General features: G+C 42.8%; 1 protein-coding gene across 3 annotated transcripts in view; it reads right to left on the bottom strand.

Moving 5' to 3' along the window:
• The window catches only part of MSI2 (musashi RNA binding protein 2), a 653,102-nt gene that overhangs the window by 57,816 nt on the left and 577,675 nt on the right, over window positions 1-17,611 (bottom strand). The gene's annotated exons all lie outside the window — the stretch shown is intronic.

The following is a 17,611-nucleotide window of genomic DNA, read 5'->3' on the forward strand; positions in this document are numbered from 1 at the left end:
ATATTCATCTTACATATACATAAATCAACTGTAGCCAGAAAGTGTACAACTTCAATGCACAGGGAGCCAGTGTGGCTCCAGGTTTACATGGGCCCATGGGTGGAAGTCACAGTGGGCCCTTTCTTTTATGCCTCAATCAGTAATAATGGCAGTCATATGTGAACATACACTAAACATACACAAAAAGACTAGACCCAGTTGTATACCGCTCAGTCTGTAATTTAATCCTTTTAGGGATGAAAATTTGGGTACTTGTGATGGCCAGAAGGATTTTTTGTTTTCACCTTCCCACATTAAAGGGCTGCCCACCGTACATATATAATCAGTACAGGACAGTGGGTAATGGGGATATCGGCAACTTACTCATATATACTCTTCTGAAGTTTTGCAGTGTTTCCTTTTATGGTACCTTTCCAATCCAAGGCCTTTCTCCAAAGGCCCTACTACTCCCATTCTGCAAATGGCCAGCTAGGGGGAGGGTGGTATGTGATGTGACGATATCAGAGCCTCTCAGTGATATGGACTGTACCAGTTTCCTTTCCCTGTGCAGGTCCTGAATAAGGAAGTTAACATGCCCCTCCATCAACTGCAGTTTGCTGGATGGGGGCGATGGGGCTGTTGGGAGAGCATCTGCCCAATCGTGCCAGGTGCTGATGCTGGGACACTACCAGGTCCATACAGTCAAAACACACAAAACATAACAATAGTTATGAATATCTGATCAAGCTCAGGAAGACAGATTGGTTGATAAGTACTAGGTGCCTCACTATTTAAATGGTTGTGATTGGCAGTGTACCCCCCTTAGCACACATACTCTGACTGCACTAAGTAGGTAGAACATGGATCAAATAATACTTAAATACCAAATCACAGTAAAGCAGCAGTACTGAACAGTAAAATTTATGAGCTCATAAACTTCAAGTAGTTCCATATTATAGATACGGTAAAACACGACTTCTTATTCTGGCCAAGAGCTCTTGATCCTGAGGTACAATTTTATACTTACAGAAGAGAAGAACACTAATTAAACGTTTACACATGTAATGTGTGCAGTTAAACTACATAATTTCACATACAGCATGAATAAATATTCCATCACCTTAGTGTCTCCTAGTGGAGTTTTAAAGTGGTTTTCCAGACTCCTGATATTAATGACTTATCCTAAAGATGGGTTGTAAATATCTGATTGGTGACTGTTTGACAACCCGCACCCCCACAGATCAGCTGTTTCTTACAGCCTCCAGCACTGGAACTGAGGATAGGTCATCAATATTAGGAGCCTGACTCATTGTTCCTGGTCCAAAGGTTCAGCTTGGGCCCTCCCCTTCCCTCAGTGGTTTGTGGCCAGGGGCTGGGAAGCACATAGCCTCGCATCCCCCAACCCACCGCTGGTTCCACATTTTTGACCTAACCCCTTCCTTCCAGCCAGAAGACTAACTTGAACATTCTGGGCCCTAGTGCATCATTCTATAAACAGAGCCCTCCCAACATGCACTTTTTGGTGTCTTAGGTTGCACAAGGGTCCCTGGGGCCCCTCAGGCTCCAGGGCCCGGTAGCGACTGCTACCTCTGCCCCCCCTTATATTTACACCCCTGTCCCCCAAGGATAATCCTGTGGTTCCCCAATCTTACCATGAATCAAACTTTCCTGGGAACTACCATAAGAATCTTTCACCAGCTGCTCCCATTCAGGGAACAAAATACCTGTACTGAGGTAGAAGGGGATTGTTAACTCTTTATACTATCAGGCCACGTTTGATGTGTTGAGGGAAGAAAACCATGATTTTTAAGAAAGTGGATAGGATTTTTATCTGCTTGTGCTGATCATTACGGTCACTGTAAGTTTAGATGAAGCAGAACCAATGGACCCTGTGATGGGCAGAATATACAGTTTATATATGAAACCAGGTAAACACAAGGACGAAACCACATGAAACTTAAGACGTTCTTGATCGTTGTGTTTCTAAAGAATGATCTCAAATCATTTGTGATCTTAAAGAAAAGCGATGGGTATTGTCTGTACACTTGTGGGCTGCAGATCAATCCACACCACCTGCAAATTCTTAGCAATATCCATTGATGCCAATTTCCTGCAACACTGTAGAGCACCACAGCATTTTTTGCACAGCAGTTCACTCTGACACAACTTAACCTGCCTAGTGTGAGTTTACACTACATATAAGTTGGCTTAGTTTTACTTCAAGAGGGCGACAAAAATTAAAGCCAAAGTCAAGCTCCTTTCCCGTGAAGCCACTCTCCCGTAGTTTATTCTACAGATTAAAAAATGTATGGTATTTTAGCACTTTGGAATTGCATAACTAATGCATCTTTTATAGATTTACTGTACAAAATGCATCGGTTATACAGTTCCATTGAACAACCTTTCCCTTCTATCTTAGGGCTCATGGACACGAATGTGTGCACACCGTGCCTGTGCTGTGGACCGCAAATAGCTGTCTGCAATGCACGGGCACCGACTGTGTGCCTGCCGCTTTCCGATGTGGACCGGTATCCAGTGTGCACCGCAATAAAATAGAATATGTTCTATTATTTTGCGGTGCAGAAGCACAGACCGAAATCCCAGGGAAGTGTCCGTAGTGCTTCTGTAGGCTTCCGCTCCGTATCCTGCAGATTGCGGTCCAGAGCGCACACGGCCGATGCATGTATATTGCTGACCCGCTGTTTGCATGGGCTGCACACGTTCGTGTGCATGAACCCTAATGCTGAGAAGCCATTCTCCTTTAGATATAAATTACCACACAAGAGAACTGATCTCTCAGACGTGATATAATTGCCGACCTACTAGTCTGTATTTTCTCAGAAATAGGATTGAATCCTAAAGAGAGGAAATAACTTCTCTTTCTTGGATCACCTCCTAGGTTTGGCTATGAATTAACATAATGCAAAAATAATTCCCAAACTCTGTGAACAAGGTCTAAATGGAAAGAAATAAAGTGACATGACACTCAGAAGTTCGATTAACGTTGCAAAGTACAAGATAGGTCAAATTTAAAGATTTATTATGGCAACCATAAATCAGTTGTGGAGTTAGGTGCATTTAACCAGAAACGCAATGTTGTCTTGCTATTTTACAGCTTTCTATCACTTTATTCTAGAGTTAGACTCTGTATTCTGAAGACAGAGGAACCGTTGTGCACTTAATTATCAGGGCACCAGCGGTCAGGGGGGTGCCGGATGCAATGAGCGCTTCCATCAATACAGATGGAAGTGCTGATTGCTAGAGTGCTGCGCTCCTTCCCTCTTCCAGGCCAAAACACTGAATGGTGAAGCAGGGAGCAGTCTGCCCTCGGCTTCACCATTCAGCCCTGCAGGCACAGATCGTGTTGCAAGACTGTGTAGGATGAGCATGGGAATCTGCCTGTGCACTCCTCTCACACAGTGCTGCAGTGTGATCTGTGCCGGCAGGGGAGTGCTGGACAAGTTAAGTATTTACTGTTTATTAACACTGAGAGGTATACAGAAAGGGGCATTACTACAGCGAAGGGGGCACAGAGAGGGCATTACCACTGTTGGGGTCAGTGTGGGCATAACTGCCATGAAGGGGTGCAATGTGGGCATAACTACTGTGAGGGGGCACAGTGTGGGCATAACTAATGTGAGGGAACACAGTGTGGACATAACTACTGTGAGGGGCACAGTGTTGACATAACTACTGTGAGGGGGCACAGTGTTGACATAACTACTGTGAGGGGGCACAGTGTTGACATAACTACTGTGAGGGGGCACAGTGTTGACATAACTACTGTGAGGGGGCACAGTGTTGACATAACTACTGTGAGGGGGCACAGTGTTGACATAACTACTGTGAGGGGGCACAGTGTTGACATAACTACTGTGTGGTGGGAAAATGTTTTAAAGTATGTGGGGAAGGGGGTGCCAGAGAAAGGACCCGCCCCGGGCACAAAACTGTTTATATCACCTTTTCATGCAGTCTTTTGAGACAAAGCCAGAAGTGGATGGAAACGGAAATGAAAAGGAAGTACTTATACTTCTCCTTCCTGCTGGATCCACTTCTGGCTTTGGTGCAAAAATATTCCATCAAAAACTGCAGTGGCTTTTTCCAACAAAAAATAAAAAGCTGTGTGTGAAACCTCTCTTCTTGTTTTTAATGTTGTGTCTTCAGCCAAAGCCAGAAGTGGATCCTTAAGGAAGGAGAAGTCCTTTCTTAATATTTCTCATTCCTCTTGGATCCACATCAGACTTTGGCTTATGCCTGGCACACAGAGCTTAATAACTTTGGGTAATTTTGTAAAACTCATGCGCCAGAAAAAGAAATCTTAGCTAGCACCTTTCTGGTCTCATTTATACAGGTTTTCCATCACAAGTATTTAAGGCAAATAAAAATTTGTCTTGCCTTGCCCACTTTATATGCATATAAAAATTACATTTGTTGGCGGTGCATTAACCTGTATAAACCCTAAGCAGTACTGTTCATATAGCCATTTGAGCTTATGTAAAAAGGCCCTATAATGGGTGCCAAGCAACTTGCTAAATCAATCATCACTCATAATTGGCAGAAATCTGTCCACGTTAAAGGACCCTTAGTTTTGTCCCGCAAGAGTTTTGAAATCACAAACACAAATGAAAGCCAGACGAGTTTGCATGCCATAAATAAAATGAGCAAATAACAACCACGTTATTATAGCGCTGGTGACATATCCAGTTAGAATGTAAAAATTTGAATTGTTTGGCTGGTTTCAGGACTACTTCAGGGCTAAATGTGGCACTGCTAAATGAGATATGCTAACCATGTCATTTATAAAACCACATTCAGACACTCTTTCTAGAGGGCATAATTGTAATCCAGTCCAATGCTTTGGTTGTGCCACGCAAAGACAGTTGTTGATTACCCCTGGTAGCACTACTTGGCTGCTTGTATTTTTAATCTAAATATGCGCATAGAAAATGTTTCTCCCTGCCACTACACATCTTCATTGCCTCTTGCCGTAATGGGGCTCGCTATGTGGTAGGATTCGGTGTTCATTAGTTAAGACAAATGGTAGTTGTTGTACGGCTGTTTTGTACTGTTGAGTGCTTTAGCTATATGTTCTACCACTGACAGATCGGTGTGCTTACAGCTGTTTGTTCTTCTACATAACACAGATTTCTTATGTGCTCGAAGATCATCCTCATTTGTACCAAGCCCGACAAGGTTAACACCTTACTGAATGTATGTAATTATGGAAAATGATTGCACTTAACAGGATATTTTTGCACAACTTTCTTGTGTGTGTGTTTCATTTCGTTCCAATGTCAAGTTGTAGAATTGTCAGTTCTGTGAACAGACTGCATGTTTCTGGTTAGCAAAATGTTCATTCACTGTAGAGAGTGCGGTAATTGTCGATATTGGCAACTTGATGAATCTGCTGCAATTATGTCTCATTTGTCCCGTTAGGCTGGTGAGAGATGTACTTACACATCAAACCCACACACTGTGGCTCAATATTTCTTTGTAACAACATCGTAGTACATTTCTCATGTGCCCAATGCCGACTAAGCAATGTATTTTCTACTTGAACGGCTACTGAGGTACATTTATTACTGGACAGTGCATGCACTGAGTGCAGTACAAAAGACACATCCAGTCTAGCAAGCAAGGGAGTGGTAATGAGGGGACAGTGCTGCTGCCAATGCCGTTACTACTCATGCCATTAAGGCAAATCGACTACACACACAAAAGTGGATGAACAAAACCAAAGAAATAAAATGTGTTTTCAGAGACGGTCTCTTGAGTTGGTTGGTTTGCACAAGCAAAACATGCAGTCAGCTGGTACTAACAGGAAGCTGGACATGGAGAGAGGGTTAATTAATAGGTGGGCACGAACCTTCCTGCTGAGAGGGCTCAGAAGAGTTTTTTGAGAGGAGGTGTGCAGGTCCTAGTGTAAGAGAGGCTGGAAGCAATGCCTCAGAGACACTCTCTCTCACAGCAGCCTCAACCAAGCAAGAGAGAAACAACAGAAATGTAATTGCTCACGCTCACATCAAGCTTACAAGCTTATTGTTACTGGCTAATCAGGCCTGCAAGTAGAAAGTGCAGCACGTGGGCTCCTGGCACAGGGGTACATTTTGCACGCATGTTCTGGTAAAGTGGCCGATATATTCCAACAAAAGATTAGAATTCCCGTAATACTAGTGTCAAGGAGAAACATCACATTTCGTCCATTACAACCATCACTATTTACATACCATTGGTTGACTAAATTTGGCCAAGACTATTATGGTCAATGCCCGTGAATTCCCCACTGCTCTTTCTACTTGCTAAGCCCCAAGGGCTGGCGTTAAAGTTATGCATATATCTGCTGAGAAACAAAAGCGTTTAGGAAAAGAATGAAATAATATTTTTTTATAAAGATAGACCCTTTAACATCTAAAACGCAAAGGCAGTACAATATAGAGTCTAATATGGCGGACATTCTTGGAACATAACAAAGAGAACAGTAAAGGAAGAATACAAATGGTAGACACAAAACACAACTGTTGCTAAAATGAAAATTCATAGTCATGGTTAGTCACCAGAAACAAAGATGCCCAAACAACATGTCTCTATAACTAAGAATCCTTTGCAGCCTGCAAGCAGTGCCAGTTTGCATGGAACGGATTTTATGTTGTTTTTTATGATATTTTTTTTTATTTAAGGATGTTTCCAGTTCACTTTAACTGTCAACCTCCTCCCATCTGGCAGAAATTTAAGATTACACTTACCGGTAATCACTTTTCCATAAGCCCATGACAGCACCCTTGAGAGACCGCCTCCATCCAGGACAGGAAACAGGAACTTTCGTGGAGAGCTCATAAGGAGGAGCATGGCCCCGAGACCACCAGTTAATCGCAAGAACTTGTCCTAGACCACACTCTTCTCTTTTTTTTTTTTTTTTGTATATATATATTTATATTTTTTTTTTTTTCCTATATATCTTTTTTTTTTTTTTTTTATATGAATATCAGGGTGGGAATAAACCCGGGTGCTGTCATGGGCTTATGGAAAAGTGATTACCGGTAAGTGTAATCTTAAATTTCCCTTTCGCCCATGACAGCACCCTTGAGAGACGATTAGAATAGAAATCCCTTTATTTCTTAGGGTGGGACTACCGCCTGGAGGACTTTCCTACCGAAGGCTAGCTGTTCTCTATTGCCTAGGTCCAATCTGTAGTGACGGAAGAAGGTGCTAGGCGACTGCCATGTGGCTGCTCTACAAATTTGTTCTAGGGTAGCGTCAGCCCTTTCTGCCCAAGTGGTGGAGACTGATCTTGTAGAATGAGCACCAAAGCCCCCCGGGGGCGCCTTTCCAGCTGAAGAATAGGCCAAATTAATGGCTCTTACGATCCATCTGGAAAGGGTTTTAGAAGAGGCTGGGAGGCCCTTATTTTTCCCACTAAACTGAATGAAGAGTTTTGAGGTTTTCCTCCACTGACTAGTAACCTCCAGATAATGAGATAGGCATCTTTTTACATCTAAACAGTGCAGTTTTTCCTCTTTTTCATTTCTCGGATCTTGGCACAGGGAAGGAAGGATAATGTCCTGCGTTCTATGAAACATAGAAACCACTTTCGGTAAGAAGGAAGGGTCTGGTTTAATGAGAACCCTATCATCTAAGATGTTAGTGTACGGAGGCGAGGTAGAGAAGGCTGAAATCTCACCAACCCTCCTTGCTGAGGTAATTGCCACAAGAAACGCTGTTTTGAAAGACAAAATCTTTATAGGTAACTGTTTAAGTGGCTCAAAGGGAGGTTCTGTGAGGCTAGTAAGGACCAAGTTGAGGTCCCAGGGGGGAATTGAAGGTCCAGGTATAGGCCTAAGCCTGCTGATGGCTTTAAAGAATCTTCGGACCCACGGGTGGCTAGCGATGGGAGAATCAAAGAACGCACTCAAAGCGGATACCTGTACTCTAAGAGTACTTGGCCTCAAATTTTTTTCATGTCCAGCTTGCAAAAAATCTAAAATCCTACACATAGGTGGGGGATTTAAAGGATTCACTGGATCCTTGGCAAACTTCTGGAAGGTGTTCCAAATCCTGAGATAAATAGAGGAGGTGACATCCTTTCTGCAGGATAGTAGTGGAAACTACGCTCTTGGAGAGTCCTCTACTTTCTAGGATTTCCCCCTCAAGAGCCATGCTGTTAGGTGTAGCTGCTTCACACTCGGATGATTGACTGGTCCTTGGGATAGAAGATCTTGCCACTCCGGGAGAATCCAAGGGTCCGTCAAGGATAGCTTCCTCAACCAGGTGAACCAGGTTCTTCTGGGCCAGAAAGGAGCAATTAAGATCACTGTTGTTCTTTCTTGTCTCAGCTTCTGTAAGAATCTTGGAAGAAGCCTTAATGGAGGAAAGGCGTAGAGGAGCTGGTTCGGCCAGGGAAGGGAGAAGGCATCTATCCCTGTTGGTGAATCTCTCGTGCTGAGGGAAAAGAAACGATGACACTTTCTGTTTTCTCTGGTGGCGAACAAGTCCAGATGAGGACGACCCCAAAGTCGAATTATTTGATCGAACACCATTTGGTTCAGACACCATTCCCCCTGGTCTAGTGTATTTCGACTTAAGAAATCTGCCACTTTGTTTTCTGAACCTTTTACATGTATTGCCATAAGGGACGGCACAGAAGGAATTATAAGGGAAAAGATATCCGTTGTTAACCGCATAAGATTTTCTGATCTGGTTCCTCCTTGTTTGTTCAGATAGGAGACCACTGTGGCGTTGTCTGAAAAAACTTTTATAGACTTTCCCTGTAGTAAAGGAAGAAACTCTTTTAAGGCGAAAAAGACCGCCCTCAGTTCCCTCATGTTTTGGGAGTCTAGACTCTGCTCTCTTTCCCAAACACCTTGTCTTAAGTACCCTTGGCAACAGGCCCCCCACCCGGAAGGACTTGCGTCGGTGGTAAGGGTAACAAAATATTGTTGGATCCAAGGGAGCCCCTGGGACAGGTTTACGGGGTTCAGCCACCAGTGAAGGGACTGGATCACTTGGGGGGTGAGTGTGAAAGGTGTATCTAATGGGCGGAGGGAGCCCTGCCACTCCTTCAGAATTTGCCACTGTAGGGGTCTGGAGTGAAGATGGCTCCAACTGACCGCTGGTATGGTTGAGGTCATTCTGCCCAAGACCGCCATTGCTTGTCTGATAGTAGGGTTCTCTGCCGATATCAGGGACTGAACCTGTTGTATTAATCTCTGAATCTTGTCCTGGGGTAGAATACAGAGTAGTTTCTTTGAGTCCAGCATCATCCCTAAAAAGATGCAAACTTGGGAAGGAATTAAATGGGATTTTTCTCCGTTTATTTGCCAGCCGAGGTCTTCTAGGATCTGCACTACTTTTTTGAGGTGCGCTTCTAGAATGGATTTTGACTCTGCTACCACCAGGAGATCGTCTAAGTAAGGTATTAGTAAAATGTCTTTTTCCCTTACATGAGCCATGACTTCTGCCATGACTTTCGTGAAAAGTCTGGGAGCTTGAGAAATCCCAAAGGGAAGGGCTGTGTATTGTAAGTGCTGGATGTGACCTCCTATAGAAACCGCGACTCTGAGGAATTTTTGACAGTCTAGCCGAATGGGAATGTGGTAGTACGCATCTCTTACGTCTATCGTAGCGATGAAGCAGCCCCTGAATAGATGTTTTATGACTGATTGGATCGACTCCATTCTGAATTTTTTGTAAGAGAGGAATTGATTTAAATCCTTTAGATTTATAATAGTTCTGAATGTTCCATCCGGTTTGGGGACCAGAAAAAGGGAGGAGTAAAAACCCTCGCCCTTCTCTGCCTCCGGCACCGGAATTAGAACATTTTTCCGAAGTAGGGATACAATCTCTTGTTGTAAGGCTAGATTTTTCCCCGGGTTTCCTAGAAAATTCGTGATTTTGAATCTGTCCGGTGGGCGGGAGACAAACTCTAGACCAAACCCCTCCTTTATAACGCCTAAAATCCAGGGACTTGAGGAGATTTTCTCCCAGGCGTAGAGGAAGAGAGAAAGTCTGCCCCCCACGGGAGAGAAACCGTCATTGCTGTGATGGTTTAGAGGTTGAGGAGGATTGGGAACTGAAGAGAAACCCCTTGCTTTTCCTATTCTTGTTGTCAGCTCTGAAGTCTTTCCTCTGCCCCCTAAAAAAATCTTTCTTGTTTTTGCGAAAAAAACGTTGTTTTTTCGGGGGTCTGGAGACAGGGAATCCTTTTTTATTGTCCGAGGCTTTATCCAAAAGGTCGTCTAAGACGGATCCAAAAAGATAATCGCCCTGACAAGGAATTGCACAAAGCTTATTTTTAGATCCCGTGTCTCCCGACCAACCTTTTAGCCAAATAGCTCGTCTGGCTGAATTTGAAAGAGCAGCTGACCTAGCATTTAATTTTAAAGCATCGGCTGATGCATCAGAAATAAAGTCTACTGCTTTAAGTAGAGTGGGGAAAACGGTTAACAATTGATCTCTCGGGGTCTTGTTCTGAATGTGAGATTCTAACTCCTCTAGCCATAATTTCAGAGACCTAGCAGTGGATGTGGCGGCAATATTTGGTTTGAATGCTTGGGCTGAGGTCTCCCAAACTTTTTTCAAGTAAACCTCTGCTCGCTTATTCATAGGGTCTTTAAGAGAACCTAAGTCCTCGAACGGAAGGGCCGATTTTTTTGAAATTTTTGCAACAGGTGCATCCAATTTAGGGGGTCTGTCCCAGTTTACTGAGTCTGCCTCGTCAAAGGGATATTTCCTTTTTACATTTTTTGGCACAAAAAACTTTTTATCGGGTCTTTTCCATTCCCTCTGTATTAAAAACTTTATATTCTCGTTAACGGGAAATACTCTAGATTTTTTCTGCCCGAGATCACCAAACATGATATCCTGAACGGATCTTGGGTCTTTGGGTTCGTCTACTTTCATAGTCGCACGAACTGCTTTTAGTAAAGCTTCCGTATCATCGGGGGAAAAAAGTGGCCTGCCCGTGGATTCTTCATCCTGGGACGAGTCTGGGCTATCTAGGATTTCTCCCGTATCGCTTTCCTCTAAAGGATCTGAGTCAGATCTATTAGCCGTGCTTGATCTGGTTCCCAGGGAGGTAGAGGCTACAGCGGGAAAGCTCTTTTTGAAATCTTTCAGGGAATCCGAGACCTCCGTCTTTACCATCTCCCTAATACTCTGTAGAAGGGATGGGGACTCCTCCTCCACTAGTTTCTCAATACAACTTTGGCATAGCTTTTTCAACCAAGAGGGGGCCAGTTTCTTTTTACAGACGGCACACTCCTTCCCTCTGGTCTTTGAAATTGCCTTTCTAGGGCCCTCTTTTGTAGTCTAAATGCAGGAAGAAACAAGAGGGAAAGGAGATTTAGCTTAAAAAATGAAATAAATGGTGGGGAATGATCCCCCTTACCCCACCAGGAGTACCGGTCTGATCTCATGACCCTCCTGTTGATCGGCGCGTAGGGCACTCTCCTCCTCCATACTGCTGTGGGATAGAGAGTGACTCCCCGGATCCAAAGGAAATCTGGCTTCCTGTAAGGCTGGCTGGCTGGCTGGGCTGCTGCTGACCGTGCGCCTGTGGGTCCGATCTCCTCGGTCGGGTCCTGCTGGAAATCCTCTGCGGCCTAAGTAGGAGAAGGCTCTTCCTACTTCCGGAACGCACGCTGCGTGCGTTCCAAAAACCGGAAGTCTCTACCGAGACCCGGATCTCGCTGGCATCGCGAGATTTTAGTTCCCCCTGCGCTCGGCAAAGAAGAAGGCCCCGGCCCGCCTGAGCACTGTCGGGCAGGACCGGCGTGCCGAACGCACCTCTCGGTGAGCCCGGGACTGCAGAGTATCGCCAGCGCAGCGTAAGCCAGACCCCAGCAGCAGACACCAGACTCCGGCCGGCGGCTCCTAGAGGAGACTTATGCCGGAACAGGTAACCCCACTTTAGAACAATTCCTCCGGGGCCCTGCAGCCTAGCTTTTCTTTTCCTCTCTCCACGAACCGTCCTCTGTCTAGGAAAGGAAACAGGAACTGGTGGTCTCGGGGCCATGCTCCTCCTTATGAGCTCTCCACGAAAGTTCCTGTTTCCTGTCCTGGATGGAGGCGGTCTCTCAAGGGTGCTGTCATGGGCGAAAGGGAAATATGAAGGGTCCATGACAGGTATTCCATCAGTTTAGAAGCGCTCACCCACTTGCTAATAACCCATAGCCCGTGCAAATTCCTCAAAACCAAAAACAATCATTGTTTGATCATCTTCTAATCCAGTGGTATCCATCCTGTGTCTCCCCCGCTGTGGCAAAACTACAACTCCAGACATGGCCTGTCAAGGCAAGCTGGGAGTTGTAGATTCGCAATAGCTTGGAGACCCACGGTTTGCTCTAGCACATGTAGCTAAAGCTGAAGATTCCCAATGGGCACTGGCAGGACTAAACTCCTTCACAATTCTGACAGTGGATGGATAAGGGGCATTGATTAAAGTGTACTTTATTGCTAAAATAATCCTTTCAGATCCCACACAGTTAAACACTAGACAGTAATATATCACATTCAGAAAGAAAATAGTGAAAAAAAAGCTAATTAAAAGACAACTATAATTTCTTCTTAAAATGTGCTACAGGTAGCTCTCTACTGTCAAAAAATAATGACACTCACACTCCTAGGTCTTTTTTTTATCATGATGTCCCCATCACCTCAGGTACTCAGTTCAGGACAGAGCTGTCAGCATTTCTAACATTGGCCTCGGCAGGCAACAGCAGACTGACTCATGGCATCACGTGGCAACAAATGCTGTAAAATTCCACATATACAATGGCAGTTTTCTGCCGGCTCTCATTTCCTAAAGCGCTAACTTCTGATGTAGGATTTGGTCTCTCTAGACTTTGAGTATATGAAATTAACTCTAATAAATGGACACTTTTTCAGGCTTAGAAGGGTTGTCCAGGATAAGAAAAGCAAAAATGTTTAAAGAGATTATCCAAAATGAATAAAAACATGAAATGCTCTAAAATTAAAAAAGCACTTTGTCGCCTCTTCTATCCCTGGCTGACTCCGCTCAGACATTATGGTGGTCTCTCTGGTCAAAGCTAAGTATTAGAGGTTTTCTTGCTATCTTGGAGTACGGTATTTGCTGTTTTTATTACTCTTTTTATTTATTCATTCATTCATGTTAGAAACAGCACCCCAACTGTCCATATTTTTGGAAGAAAGGAGACATGTTTTTCTATTCCTAGACAACACCTCTAAGTCCTTGTGTTAGATATTAATGTATTATTTATTGCACAGCATTAGCCCATTTTTTTATGATGCTGTGGTTGGGCAATTCTTTTATTAGGTAATAAGATGGCAATTTAATTACAATTAGCTGAAAGGTTCTCTAGTCTTTCATTGTATGAACTACCTTTCAACATTCAGCAGAAAAAGCAGAAGCAGTAGCCTAATATGCAGCCGCTTATGGCAAGAAAAGGTGCAGATGTCTTAGTGGGGACCACTAACTTAATGGAAATACTATGACTGGCAATTAATAGAAAGCAGGATACACTGTCGTTTATGTAGACAGAATATGTTGCTTTCTTTAAGATATTATGGACTCAAGTGAAATACAAGTGTTTAGAAGAGAACGAACAAATCGCATGCAAACACAATAATTGCATTTGCCAAAGAACAAGTGGATGGGGCAGGGAGGAAGGATGTGAGATACAGAATGAGGAGATGTGTTTGTCTTTATTATCGAGAAAACGGCTTAAGAACTGGCAAAGTTTCAAACCAAAATATGTATTGATGCCTTTATTATCAGAGAGGTTTTACAAGGTGAGCAGGCAGTGCTGACCACTCACAAAGGACAGGAACGACTGATGTTATTAAAAGAGAACTCCAGAGGATATTCTATACCATATAGCTTCTGAACCCTCAAAATAAATGTTTAAAAAGGACCTGCCACCTCTCTGGACATGTCTATTTTAGTATATATTTGTATCCCCCATGAAATAACAACTCTGAGCCATCTTTTCTTAGAGCTCTGCTATGGTCCAAGGAAATGTATTACTAATAAAAACAACTGGGGGTTTCCCTTTTCAGAAGGGGTTTCCCTAGGAAGTCTGACACTGTCACCACTGGAGGAGTGTTGGAGTTTGCAGAAAGGCAGCTCATCAATTAGAAGTATGACAACAACCATTTATCAATGTAGTCACACATTTCATAGAGGAATAACAGAGCACAATGTAGAGTCTTAAGAAAAGCTGGCTAAGCATTGTTTATCTCTTTAATCATGCCAAGGCAGTCAGCGGGTCCAAACATGGCATACAGCTGTGTACCTGCCAGCAGATACCAGAAAATTGGGTGATTAGTACTATATGGTGATTTCTGGATGACTAAGCGAAGGGCTGTGTTACATCAACAGATTAGCCGACAGATTTTCTGACCAATCACTAGTCAGATGGACTATTACACACACAAATCTTTTGTTATACACCAACTATTGGTCTGATTGGACAGATATTGGTCCGATAATATGTTGGTGTAATACAGCCCTTAGTCTGTCCATGCCACTGCTTAGGATGAAATCACTATAGTAAATGCTAATCATCTTCTGAGCACTAATGACTAGCAATGGTCTTGATGTAGATAATGATATGGACATCCCTTGTTCAATGGTTGTGATTTTGAATGTAAATGATGAAAACTTGTATAACTTATCATAATCAATCCTGATTTCCCATAATAAAATCTAACAGAGCAGAGGGAGATTAGCAGCTGACTGACACCTCTAGCTCCACTTATCTCAAGGAAAACATTGGCATACGACTTCAAAATCCAGACTCATCGCCCAAAAAAATACAGCTTATGGGTGACAATATAACAAGAAGACATTATGAGAAAGGTGTGAAGAAGCACTGGCAGAAAATGAGAATCTAAAACGGGCCAGATAATATTTTTATACTGGATAAACATCCAAACTACTGGAGTTCCCATTTAAAAACATCTGTCATTTCAATGTTATACGTTTTTGCAGAACAGTTTATTGTAACAGTGATTTTTCTTCAAACTTAATGCAAACCTGTCACCATCAAAAATGTGCGTCAATCTGCATATTATAGAACAGGAGGAGCTGAGCAGATTGTGGAGAAAGATTCGGTAGGACTCATTCTGGGTTTAGGAGTCCAGTGGGTGGTCCTACTCCGTGACTGACAGCTATTACTCTATGCACAGTTATATAGGGAAGACTGTCGGTCACTAGGAGTACCGTTATACTGGATCTTTTCCCATGAAACTAGATAGCAATCTGATTGGCTCCTCATTCTATCATATTGGCTGCATTTTTATGGTGACAGATTCACTTTAAAGAGTACCTAAATTTTTATGGAACTTTAAAAAAAAAAAAATTTTAAATTGCATAAAAGTTTAGTTACTGTTTAAATCTCAAAGGTAAATGTAGACACTGATCAAATTTGTGTCAGAGACTCCATTAAAAAGTCTGCTGTTTTTGATGAAAAAGTCAGCTGGGTTCGACAAGGGCCTTTGGTGTCTGATGTGCAATGGAGCCGCCACAATGCAGATGTGAAGAAAGCCTTAGGGTCCATTCACATGTCCGTAATTCTGGCTCCGCATCCGATCTGCAATTTTGCGGAACGTGTGCGGATACATTCATTTCAATGGGGCCGCAAAAAATGCAGACAGCACACCGTGTGCTATCTGCACCCCATAACTCCACTGCCCCGCAAAAATGATAGAGTATCTCCTATTCTTTTTTATAAATTGTTGCTTATTTTATTGTGATCAGAGGGACCAATTCAAATGTTGTGTGCTGCATGTACTCTACATGTCTGAGTGCCTATCTAAGAAGTTATTGATTAATTAGTTACTAGTGACTGGGAGTGGAATAGTCACGATTCGAGCACTGGTATCATCCACTTGGAGGTAGAGCCAGCCTAAGAATATACAATTCATCTCCTATTCTTGTCTTCAATTGTGGACAAGAATAGACATTTCTATCATAGGGTTGGCCATGTGCCGTGCGAATAAATGCAGAATGCATAAGGCCGGTATCCATGTTTTGCGGATCCACAATTTGTTGACCGCAAAACACTTACGGACATCTGAATGGACCCTAAATATTATTGTTTAGTGCCTCAGAAATATTCACTACAGATTCACCTGCTATTTCTTTAGAATATTAAATGTAACAATTTCCTCTTCATGCTGACAGCTGACTGGCCTGTCATGTCACCTCATGTTCATTGCTGACAAACAATGAAGGCTTCTCTGAGCATGTCTACAAGCTCCACTCTTACACCCCTTAGGCTGGGTTTACACACTGCAGTTTCTGTTGTGATAAAAAAAATAAAAAATAAAAAGAACCCTACACAAAATGCATTGTAAACACTATTTGCACTTTTGCCGCAACTGCCCCATTTTTTGCAAGTGAACACACATTTATTTGACATGTTTCACCTGTAAAAACGGTAAAAATAGAGGCAATTACCACATCACAAAAGTGGCAAATGTATTAAAACATGCTGATTTTTTTTTATGATGTGGTTCTTGTTGCATTTTATTTACAGCAAAAAAAACAAAACAAAAACCAGTAACGTGAAAACCCAGTCTCAGACTAATTGTGAGCCAATTAAATTATCTTTAATTTTATTTTGATTTAATTGCATACTTCCAAGAGAACATATAAGTAGAGATGAGCAAATTCGACCTTAATTTTTCTTAAAATCTGAGCTTGAAAGAACCCAAAATTTGAACAATTCAGTTTGGGAGAATAAGAGAGAAAGTCAGAGAGAGACTTTTCGAGGCAATCTGGACATTTGTAATTCGGGTCGAATTTATTCGGACAGCCGATTCATGCAAATCGAACCAGTATAAAATTTAAAAGAATTCACTCACCTCTAAGCTACAGATGTAGCCAGCATTATTTTGGCTGGCTTGACCAGTTAACGCAATAGGAACACATTACAATAGTGTCACATTAAAGGAACCATCCAGGCGCAGCTGGTGTCAAAATAATGCTGGCTACATATGTAACAAAGCAGTAACTGGTGCTCTTTAGTGACATTTTATGTGATGCTTTTTGCATCAAACCAAAAGGAAGATGGTTAACATAGGATAAATGAAATCCATTGTCTACTTCCAACTTTCATCAAAAACCTGTTCAAGAAAAGTTTGTATAAAATGCATATTATGGCCAGACTCTCCTTAAAGGACCACCAAAACGATAATACATGCTGCCTTATCCACAAAAGTTACTAACAACATTCAGAGATATGTGTGTATCCTATCTGTATATATAGCTGTTGCCTTCCACCTGCCAAGGAAGTATGTAATAATTTCCCTTCCACATGGCTATTTTTGGCAGCCCCATAGAAATTAATGGAGGGCGGCTGTGCATGTGCAGTGCGCCCTCACACACTTTCGGGGCTCCGTTCTCAGTGTAGGTACGAGTCCCAGAGGTAGGACCCACACCTATCAGACAATGGGGGCATATCCTAGCGACATGCCCCCATTGTCTGAGATGGGAAAACCCCTTTAAAGTCTAGATTTTAAGCTTTCAAATAGTGCCAGATTATTTTAGGTGCAGTATTCAGGATGCAACACTTGTGTGAAGTCAAGGAGCTTGTTTCTGTGTGTGTCTGTAAGGGAGAGGCGGGATGGAAGACGTTGCAAGCAACATCAG

The sequence above is a fragment of the Bufo gargarizans genome, chromosome 3, assembly GCF_014858855.1.
Source record: "Bufo gargarizans isolate SCDJY-AF-19 chromosome 3, ASM1485885v1, whole genome shotgun sequence".
Taxonomy (NCBI): domain Eukaryota; kingdom Metazoa; phylum Chordata; class Amphibia; order Anura; family Bufonidae; genus Bufo; species Bufo gargarizans.